Below are 10,587 nucleotides of genomic sequence, written 5' to 3'. Positions count from 1 at the left end.
ATTGTAGGATTTTGAGTTATTCTTCAGATTTATTTAAACTCCTATATTGTGCAGTGTTGAGCGACCCATAATTTCTAAATACTTTTCATAAGAGCAGCCAGACTTTCAGCTAGTTTTTCTTTTTTAAGAGCTCAAAGATATTGAAGAAACAGTTATTCAGCTTCATTCCCACTGATCTCGACTACAAACTGTTTCACTTTGGTTTCTGTTTAAAGCCTCAATGTTTAAAACGTTTCCCTGTGATCACATTTGCACCGTCTGATTTCAAAGTTTGTTTTCTTTTGGTCATTTAGTTTACAGAGTCCTTGGTGTTCTGAAAAGGACCTATAAATAAATGTATTATTATTAATACTAATAATAAAGTAGTTGTTGTACATGTACAGACCATAAATATGGAGTCCAGCTGTGTTTGATGCTGCTCGGCAGACTGACCACTGGGAACCTCTGAGCTCTGCTGGTCCACTCTGTGGAGGAACCATGAAGGATTAGATCAACACAGGATAAAGATCCAGGAGTTTCTGCTCAAATAACTTCATCTGAATCAAGTCTTTCAAGTTTTAAACTCTCAGATTGTGAACATATCAGTAATTTTCAGTCTGTTTTCATGGACGTCCTTTCAGTGGTGATGTCAGGGATGATTTTGAAGAAGCTCATCAAACTGAACCATCAGCAGATCACTGCTCCAAAACCAGAACATGATCCGAGTCTCCCTCCACCACCAGAACACCAGCTTTACTAACGTGGTAGATCAGTGTAGTACAGATCAATAACTGATGAGTCATTTGATCAAAATCACTGAGTGCTTCACGTCTGACCCTCTGATGCTTCTGTAGACATTTTGCATATTTAATGAATGTCTGACAGTTTTACATTCATTCTATGAACACAGTGGAAATGTTGTGTTATAGTCTCCATGTTGTTTCCAGCATCATAAATTCTTAAGTTCAGAAAATTAGATTCTTTCTTCACAGCTGAAAAACAACAACATTTATTCTCTATTGAAATCTGCATCGTCCACTCCAAAGGTCACAATCTGAAGGTAACATCTGGTTTTGTTCCCTGTGGTTAACTCTGAGCATCAGTATGGTGGGATTTATCCACTACATCCACACCACTGTGGTTCAGTGTTGTCCTGATGGAGTAACAGCAGCCAGTATGATCCAGGCTTTAGCTGCTGGGTCTCTGTGTGACCTCTCAGACTGTTTAACAGATCAGACACAAAGAGAATCAGAGCAGCTCTGTTCTTTAAAGACAAACATGAACCCACTCAGGTCACACTTTCCCCACAGATATGAGCATCACTGTCCTCAAACAGCAAATGACCAAGTCGAACATTTGGATCTTTTCTCTTTCATTGTTTTCTTTTTAATGAATCTTTGTAACAATCTGAGGATGTTTCAGGTCATATTTATCCAGGAAACACAAACATGTAAAGGAGTCATCACAGCTCTCTGACCTCGTTGCTCCAGGTTCACCACTGAAGTGTGGAGGTCGACCTTTGGACCGGTCACTCCTCACAGACGGACAGCTGGACCCTGCAGACTGTGACCTCTGACCTCTGCAGACACAAACATGATTGAAGCAGCTGTGATCACACAGACTGCAGATAATGCAGCTGTTTCCTGTCAGTAACATCCTCTTAGATTAGAGTTCAGCTTTTTACAGGAAAACTGGACAAAACTGATTTTTGTTACAAACTCATTTTCATTTCCTCTCAGCTCACAAACACAGTCAGACAATCAACCAGAGTCAACACTGATTATAATGTCAGTGCAGAATTATTTCTGTTACTCAGTGAGTTCAGCTCTCTGACCTCGTTGCTCCAGGTTCACCACTGAAGTTTGGAGGATTTAGAGGTTTGGACCAGTCACTCCTCACAGACGGACAGCTGGACCCATCAGACTCTGCTCTGTCCTCCTCTTCCTCCATCATCATCTTCAGTCAGTCTGAGAGGTAAACCACAAACACTCAGTGAGTTCACATTAACAGGAGGAACTGAGTTACAGTCGCTGACCTCTGACCTGTCATGTGACCTAGAAACCAGGTCAATATGTCTGTAGGGTCAGTCATCCAGGTCATGTGATCTAAGGAGCTTGGAGAGAAAAGAGACGTCTTTAGGTTTCTGGAAGACGTTTCATCAGAGAAGCTTCTTCAGCTCTAAAACCAAACGGTGGAGAGTCCCAGATATTTAAACCTGAGAGGGAAAGAAAGCATGTCGCTGACCCACCACTGATGTTATTTCAAGGAGGAAACTGAGAGCCTTTGCACCAGGAGCACAAACATCAGCTCCAGCAATGATCCACTGATGTGTTTTTATTCCATGTATGAATGTTGTTATTGACAGAGATGACGTTTGTGTGTCAGTGATGCAGTGACTGTTGTTGTTACCTGTACAGGCTGGTTAGACTCTATGAAACAGATCATACAGATCTCTGCATGTTAGAAGAGACTATTAAAGGTCATGAATGAGACAAAGGCAGGGAGGCGTCCTTTACAGCTAAACAGCAGAGTGAGAGAACAGCCAGCACCTCTACATTTATCACATTATACAGCACATGTATGATACTGACAGGGATGAGAAGAATTTAGTGATTCTGATCCCATCATTGATATTACTTATTGATTCTCAGTAGCTCTGCTCTGACAGTCACCACCATCACTGAGCAGCATATCAAAGACATTTGTGCACATTAACTGCATGTTGTGGCTCAAATGTTTGTGCATGTTGGAGGCATTTCCTGTTTGTTGTGATCAGTGTTGGTCATTACTCAAAACAGTCATTATTACACATATTACACAAAACACTTTAATTAAAAGTAATGGAGTATGTTACTTCATTACTCCTCATAACATTACTTTGATGTTACTGTGTAAAATGAACAAATGAGCATGTAACAACATAAAGCTGAGGTACAGCCCCACACACCAACACAGATCCTGATGAGGTCACGTGATGTTTCTCTGAGTGTTTATGAACACAAATCAAAGATGAAACAGCACAAAGACACTTCAAAGTGATTCTACTGTAGAAACATGAACAGGCAGAAACCTGCAGCCTGACTGCTCATCACTTTGTTACCTGTTCAAGTTCAGCAGCAGCAGCTCACTTTATCACGGTGCTGGTCTGGGGTCAGTGTTTACTCAGCTTTAACTCACTCTGGGTTCTTGGCTAGCTTAGCGTTAGCTTAGCGTTAGCTTAGTGTTAGCATGCTGTGTGCTAGCTTAGCGTCAGAGCTCTGCAGGTGTCTCGTGTGTAAATATTAATCACAGTGACAGTAAAGGAGGTAAAGGGCTGTGACGTCATCACGTACGCTGCGTCCTCTGTGGGCTCTGAGTGAACTCAAAGTACAAACTACAAGTACACAAACACGAACGTAGCTCAGAGTGGCGGACACACTCGGCCTCGTTGGTCCAGCTGTGAGTCCGTTACCGTGAACTATGGAGCGGCAGATTTGTGCTGAACTAAGCTGCACACAGCTGATGTTAGCCAGGAAACATTACACACTGACTTTAATGGAGAGACCGGAAATACAAACACACACAGTTTGTTGTGTGAAGAAATCAAACACGAGCTGAACAAACAGTAAAGTTCCTAAAGACAAACTGTTAAAGGAGGAAACAAAGCAAACTTACAGTTTCTTCACACACCAACAACAAGCTCCACTCCACACCTGGGGCCCGTTCTTCGTACCTCGCTAAGTAAGTTAGCTGGATTTGATTGTTGACGATTTCGCGTGATCTTGGATCGTTCGGTTCCCCGAAGCTCATCCGGGACTTGCTGTCATAGCAACAGAGCCGTAAGCGTAAACCTGCTCGGGAGCAGGTTTACTTTATGTAAACAGGATTAGATCGCGGCCACGCAGGTATGTCCGCTTCATTTATACGAAAGCAACAGCGATATTCCACCACTGTTTCACCATAAATAAATAACATCAATGTAACTAAAGATAATGCAGCACTTGATCCTTTTATTGATGTCACACAGATACACTCAACAAAAATATAAACGCAACACCTTTGTTACTGCTCCCATTCCCCATGGGATGGACGTAGAGACCTAAAATTCAGTCCAGATACACAATATAACCATCCCTCCCAAACAGTGGTCACAAATCAGTCCAAATGTGTGGTAGTGGGCACATCTGCCATATTGAGATAATCCATCCCACCTCACAGGTGTGCCACATCAGGATGTTGATCTGACATCATGAGTAGTGCACAGGTGTACCTCAGACTGCCCACAACAAAAGGCCACCCTGGAATGTGCAGTTTTGTCTCACAGCAAAATGGGAAATGTACTATTAACATTCTATTACATGTATGTGATTATTACAGATGTAATTCATATTTCAGAGTAGTAATTGTAAATTACGTCGTGTAATCAAGATGAGAGACCACGGCTATAAAAGCGAAGGTGGATTTGGGAAGTCTGTCGCAGCCATGTCCTGTCCGTATGCGCGAGCCACCCATTGCAGAAGGTGCAGGATTGATAAGGAGAGTCCTCAGAATCCAGCGTATATTGCGGGATAGACAGGATCCTTTAGCTCAGCGCGACAGTGTGCTCATTGAGAGATATCGATATTCCCGTGAGGGTATTATTTACTTAACCAACTTGTTGACGAGGGGGTGCAGGACCACCACCTGTCTTTTTTTGCTCTGCCCTTTTCTTGGTTGCTGTTATGAACAAACTAACAGAGTATTACAGGGTCCCTTGCCAAGAGACGAAAAGCAATATAAGAGACAAATATTACCATTCTGTAGAATACTCCTGTATTTCACTTTTACTTGTTCCCATGTTCTTGTGGGTCCTGCTGTGGCTCTAATGTGAAAGGGGATATAATATAACATATTATAATATAATATAATGTAATATAATATTGGACAATATAGTGTCATATGATAGATCTACCCTACCGCCTACTGGTGTTGGCCAGAGGGCCGATATGGCAGCCTGGCTTCTGTCAGTCTGTCCCAGGGCAGCTGTGGCTACAACCGTAGCTGCTTCCACCAGTGTGTGAATGTGGGAGTGAATGAATAGTGGTATCGTAAAGTGCTTTGGGTGCCTTGGAAAGCGCTATATAAACCCAATCCATTATTATTATTATTATTATTAAATTACCTACGAGTTTGATTTGTCAGCAACTTTCTGCCAGCCCTCTCTCCTTGCTTTTGCAGCCTTTGCAGTGTTCCCTTGCGTTTTAATTAAACTCTGAAACTCCTGAAATCCCTCACTCATGAGTTCTTGCTCTGTTGCCGGAAAATACCGAGCGCGCCCTTTCGACATTTTCGCCAACCAATCAGCGGGTTGCCGATCAATGTTTCTACTATCGATGCGTAGCCCCTTTTACGACACCCAGTGATGTCACATTACTGCGTCCAGCTGTACTAATCGTCAACAGCAGGTGTGTTCGGGGAACCGGATTAGCGAGCTCACGGTTAGCGCGATGGTTTGGTCTTGGATGTGTCATTTGATCTTGGATGTAGTGAGCGACGTACGAAGAACGGGCCCCTGGACACTAAACACGGACACACAGGTGAGCTGCTTCCTGGAAGGAGGCGGGGCTCCACCTGAAACTCAGCACAGGTGGGAGGGGCTCAGCTCTGTGTGTGCTGATGTGTTAACTTTAAAAATATGCCGTCTGACTGCTCAGAGTAAAGTTCACATGCTGACGTGTGGAGACATGAAACCTTGTTGTAGCTGCAGGTGTGAACACACTGATCCCAGATCAGCTCTGCTGTATTTGTAACATGAACATTTCTGCTGCAAAGCTTCAAATGTTCAGCATGTTTCTCTGTTTCCAGTCTATAGATCCAGTCACACTTTCTACCTTCACCTGTGCAGTAAAGACTGAGAGCAGAGCTGAAACCAAGCGTCCAATCAGTGAGCAGCATCAACACCTGAGCTTCATTCAGACTCTGTTATTGAAGATGTTGTTGGTACAAAGTTCATCTGCTGCTCACATGAATCCATGAAAGATTTATTTCACTGAATGTTTCTTCAAAGCTCATTTCAACCTGTTGAAGTCATGAATGAAAGTGCAGACTGACAGTGGATCACATGATGTTTAAGGTGTGTCATGTGACATGTTCAGTATTGTCACACATGTCTAGATTGTCCCTGATATCATAACTGCTCAAACACTGATGATTATATTTGAAGAATTATTCCTGATGGCAGCAAAGTTTGAATGGAGCTCTCTGTCTGTGCTGATTTGTCGCCCTCTGGAGGTCAAAGCACAAACTGCATGATGTCACTGTAACCACCACAGTGACAGGATGTGTTTTTATGACTGAAACACTAGTGATGTGTCCTGTGTGTCGAAGCGTTGAATCGTGTGTCGGGTAATCTCGGGGGCGTTTTTGTGAAACGCGTATCGAGGCTTGCTTTGATTACGTATGCAGTGACGTTCGAGACCTCGCGGGCAGTCCGTACCACGTGACTGATTCAGGGACTGGTTCACCGGATCGCGCCAGATTCGAAATAAAATGGGCAGGAAAATTGATTGATTCCCCATCACACTGTGTTGTGGAATTGGATTACGTACGTGCTACACAGTTACTTGTCTCTTCTTCGATGGAACCAGCAAGGAAGAGATGTTTTTTTTTTTAATTTTGTCTCTCCTAATAAAGTATGCACACAGTAATAAATATCACAAATGATAAACACCAAAATATAAATAAACAACACTACACATCCTATAATCTGATTTCTGTCTTTTAGTTTATTAAAAAGTGAAGCACCAAACACTAGTTTGTGTCATTATCCAGATGTACATAAGCATGATTACACAGGTACTAGGAGCGGGTTTTGATTATCGATTAAAATCGATTCTAGCTTGGATAACGTGATATCGATTCATTAAAATCCTGAATCGGTTTTTAATATAAATATTACTACATTTCAACCACCACCAAACAGCTAAAACAGTAAATGAGAGGAGGTACACCGATTCTGCACAAAGACGTAAACACAAGGCGCGGACCGCTGACGGATCAGAATCAGTGAGATGTCGCCTTTCTCACCAGACAGCACGGACACGGTCGGGGCTGAAAGCCGACAGCTCACTGATTCTAATCCGTCGGTGGGTCCGTGCTTCGTGTTTACGCCTTTTTTGCGCTGATTCTGAAGCTGCAGGTTTTATTTCTCTTCAAACAATATTGACCGAACCAGCAGAAAAAGGAGATCCAAACTACGCTTCACATAAACATCGTCATGAATTTCCTCTGACTTTTGCTGTTTTGCTTTCACCAGGATAAAATCACACTTCATGCACAGCTTTCTCTCTCTCTCACACACACACACACACACACACACACACACACACACACACACACACAATACTTCAAGAACAGTTTCCCGTCTAAAAATCAGTTTTCTGCATTATTCGCTTGTTTGTTACGCATAAGACCTCCGTTGTTTGTCAGCCGCTGTTCTTTCCCATTTAAATACTTCCGAAAAGAAAACCTAATTTCTGCCGTTCAATAGCCTACTAAAATAATTGAAACTTTTTAACATTATGCAAAATTGCAAAACGTTAAGGTGTGTCTCTAATAAAACCTCTATTTGCTCTGCTTCAATTCAGCAGCATCAGGTAATGTTCATTGGTTGATTAATGGTTTCTTTCGGTTTTGATCTACTGCTGAATATTTTTATAAAATCGTTTTTCTGTTTTAGCCTCAGCTATGTTGACACAAAGGCATCTGCTGTGATGCTTACACATTAGATAAAGTCTTGAAAGTGTCAGCTTTCTTTTTATAGTTATACAAATATGCAAATGTACTGATCTATGATCTGAATTATAGTATTGACTGACTGTCTGAGGCTGACAGTTACACAATCATACCAAAACGCTGTCCTGATACTTTCCACTTTCTCTTTTGTATCACACATACTGAGACAATATTCAGGATAAATAACCAAGAAAACAATTTATTTATTCAGTTTAGAGGTTTACACATCATTATAATCACAGAGCCTGCTTCACTTGAATTGTCCACTTGATGGCGCAGTAGAACGCCATCAATTGGGTGGAAAGTAGTGATGGCCCGCTTGAAGCTGGCGCTCCGGAGCTTGTGTCGAAAAAAACAACACACTGGTTCAGAAGCACTGTGTCGAGGCTTGCTTCGTTTGGCAAAAGTCACGTGACCAGTGACGTCCGAAGCTTCATTACGCACGTAACTGCTTTGGTACCTGATTCAAACGGATATAAGGAAGTGAATCATCCACGGGATTTTGAGTTGATTTTGCTCAATTAATTTTATCTGCCGAAGTGAAAAACCTGAAATGTCCAAAATCATGTTTTCATAATGTAAATATCATTACAGCACATGACTTTAGGAACACTTCCATGTGAATTAAAGCTAATGAAGACTACAACAATGTATTTGACACTATACGTACATTACATTGCTACACAGTTTAGAAAATCATTTTGTTTATTGTTTTTAGGTGATAGTCTGCAGGACCCAGGAATACCTGCATATCTACCAGCTTGCAGTGTAGTTCCTGCACTCCACAGCCTCTTCTGTTCCATGCAAGTGGATTTTCTCCAGAGCAGGAGAAACTATTTCTAAGAAAAGAAACAGACTCAGCCAGCGCACAGTAACACTAATCCTCTTTTTAAATGTAAATAACAAAAGGGCTACCTGACATAGAGCATGTTTTTACTTTGCAAGTTCTTGATTAGGGGTGGGTTTTGATTATCGCCTTTCTGATTACAATCCATGCTAAATTGAATAAAGTGATATTGATTCATTAAAATCCCGTGTCGATTTGTAAATTAACGTTATTAATTTACAAATGGCGGCGCGGCAGTAGCACGCAGCGGCCACTCCGGAGCCAAAACTGGTGCTGCATTGTTTATTGTTTACGTTTCTGTGTGTAGCGTGCTTATTTTGCACTATGTATGGATAACGTCGCAACTGGTGTCGGTGTTCGTGCATACAACAGCCAGACACTTTTCAACCTAAATAACCTAGTTGACGACATCCAGGAGGGGCTGCGGAAACGCTGCGTGAACTCGGCTTGCTCCGCGAACCAGGCCTCGAAGCCTCGGCGTTGCCTGATGCCGGCGGACGGAGGTGGAGACATCGGAAGCGTTGCGCGAGGAAGCGGAAGCGCGGCAAGCGGGCGGGAGTCTGTGCTAGGCTAAAAACAAACCCTAGCCGGCCGGCTCTACCGTCCATCATCTTATCCAACGTCTGCTCCCTGGATAACAAACTGGATTACATCCGACTCCAGCAGGCCACACAGCGTGAGATTAGAGACTGCTGTGTCTTTGTTTTCACGGAAACACGGCTCAGCGAAAGAGTACCGGACGCCGCTATTCAGCTAAACGGGCTGGCCTCGTTTCGCGCTGACAGAAATGCAGCTCTGTGTGGTAAGACTCGCGGTGGCGGCTTGTGTGTTTACATCAACGAGAAATGGTGCAAGAACTCTGTGCTAGTTTCTAGTTATTGCTCATCGCTGGTGGAGTTTGTGACTGTTAGATGCAGACCTTTTTACTTACCACGGGAATTCACCACTGTTTTCATTATCGGAGTGTACATTCCACCTAGCGCTAATGCTAAGGAAGCGCTATGGGAATTGTATACAAAGATCAGTGAACTGCAAAATACACACCCGGATGGACTGTTTATTGTTGCTGCGGACTTCAACCATGCAAATCTCAAGTCAGTGCTTCCTAGATTCCATCAGTATGTGGACTTTGCAACGAGGGGAGAAAACACGCTAGATCTTGTTTACACAAACATCCCCGGCGCATATCGGGCAGAGCCCCGCCCCCACCTCGGCTACTCAGACCACATCTCTGTTATGCTAATTCCAGCATACAGACCACTCGTCAGGCGATCAAAACCGGTTCTGAAGCAGGTGAAAACCTGGCCAGCAGGAGCCATCTCTGCTCTTCAGGACTGTTTTGAGAGCACTGACTGGAACATGTTTAGAGAGGCTGCAACTTACGGCGACTTCACTGACTTGGAGGAGTACACATCATCAGTGTCCAGCTATATCAACAAGTGCACCGATGACGTCACTGTCTCCAAGATCATCATCTCACGACCCAACCAGAAACCGTGGATTACTGCGGAAGTGCGTGCACTTCTAAGGACCCAAGACTCTGCCTTCAAAGAGGGAGATAAGGTGGCGCTTAGAAGAGCGAGGGCTGAACTTTCTCGGGCCATCAGAGAGGCGAAGCGCGCACACGCCCAGAGAATCCACAACCACTTCAAGGACAGCGGCGACACACGACGCATGTGGCAGGGCTTACAAGCCATCGCTAACTACAGGACGACACCACCTGCCTGTGACAGTGACGGCTCCCTCCCAGATGTGCTTAACAACGAGGAAGACCACCCCTCCTCCGAACGACCAGGTCCTGTGTCTCACTACAGCTGAGGTGAGGAAAACTCTACGCAGAGTCAATCCACGTAAAGCTGCTGGACCAGACAACATCCCAGGCAGAGTGCTCAGAGAATGTGCTGATCAGCTGGCAAATGTTCTCACCGACATCTTCAACATCTCTCTGAGCAGTGCCGTTGTCCCCACGTGCTTCAAGGCCACCACCATCGTCCCCGTGCCCAAGAAGT

This window comes from Aulonocara stuartgranti (assembly GCF_965226115.1).
Source record: "Aulonocara stuartgranti genome assembly, chromosome: 3".
In the NCBI taxonomy this organism is placed as follows: domain Eukaryota; kingdom Metazoa; phylum Chordata; class Actinopteri; order Cichliformes; family Cichlidae; genus Aulonocara; species Aulonocara stuartgranti.
This window is presented reverse-complemented; position numbering follows the sequence as displayed.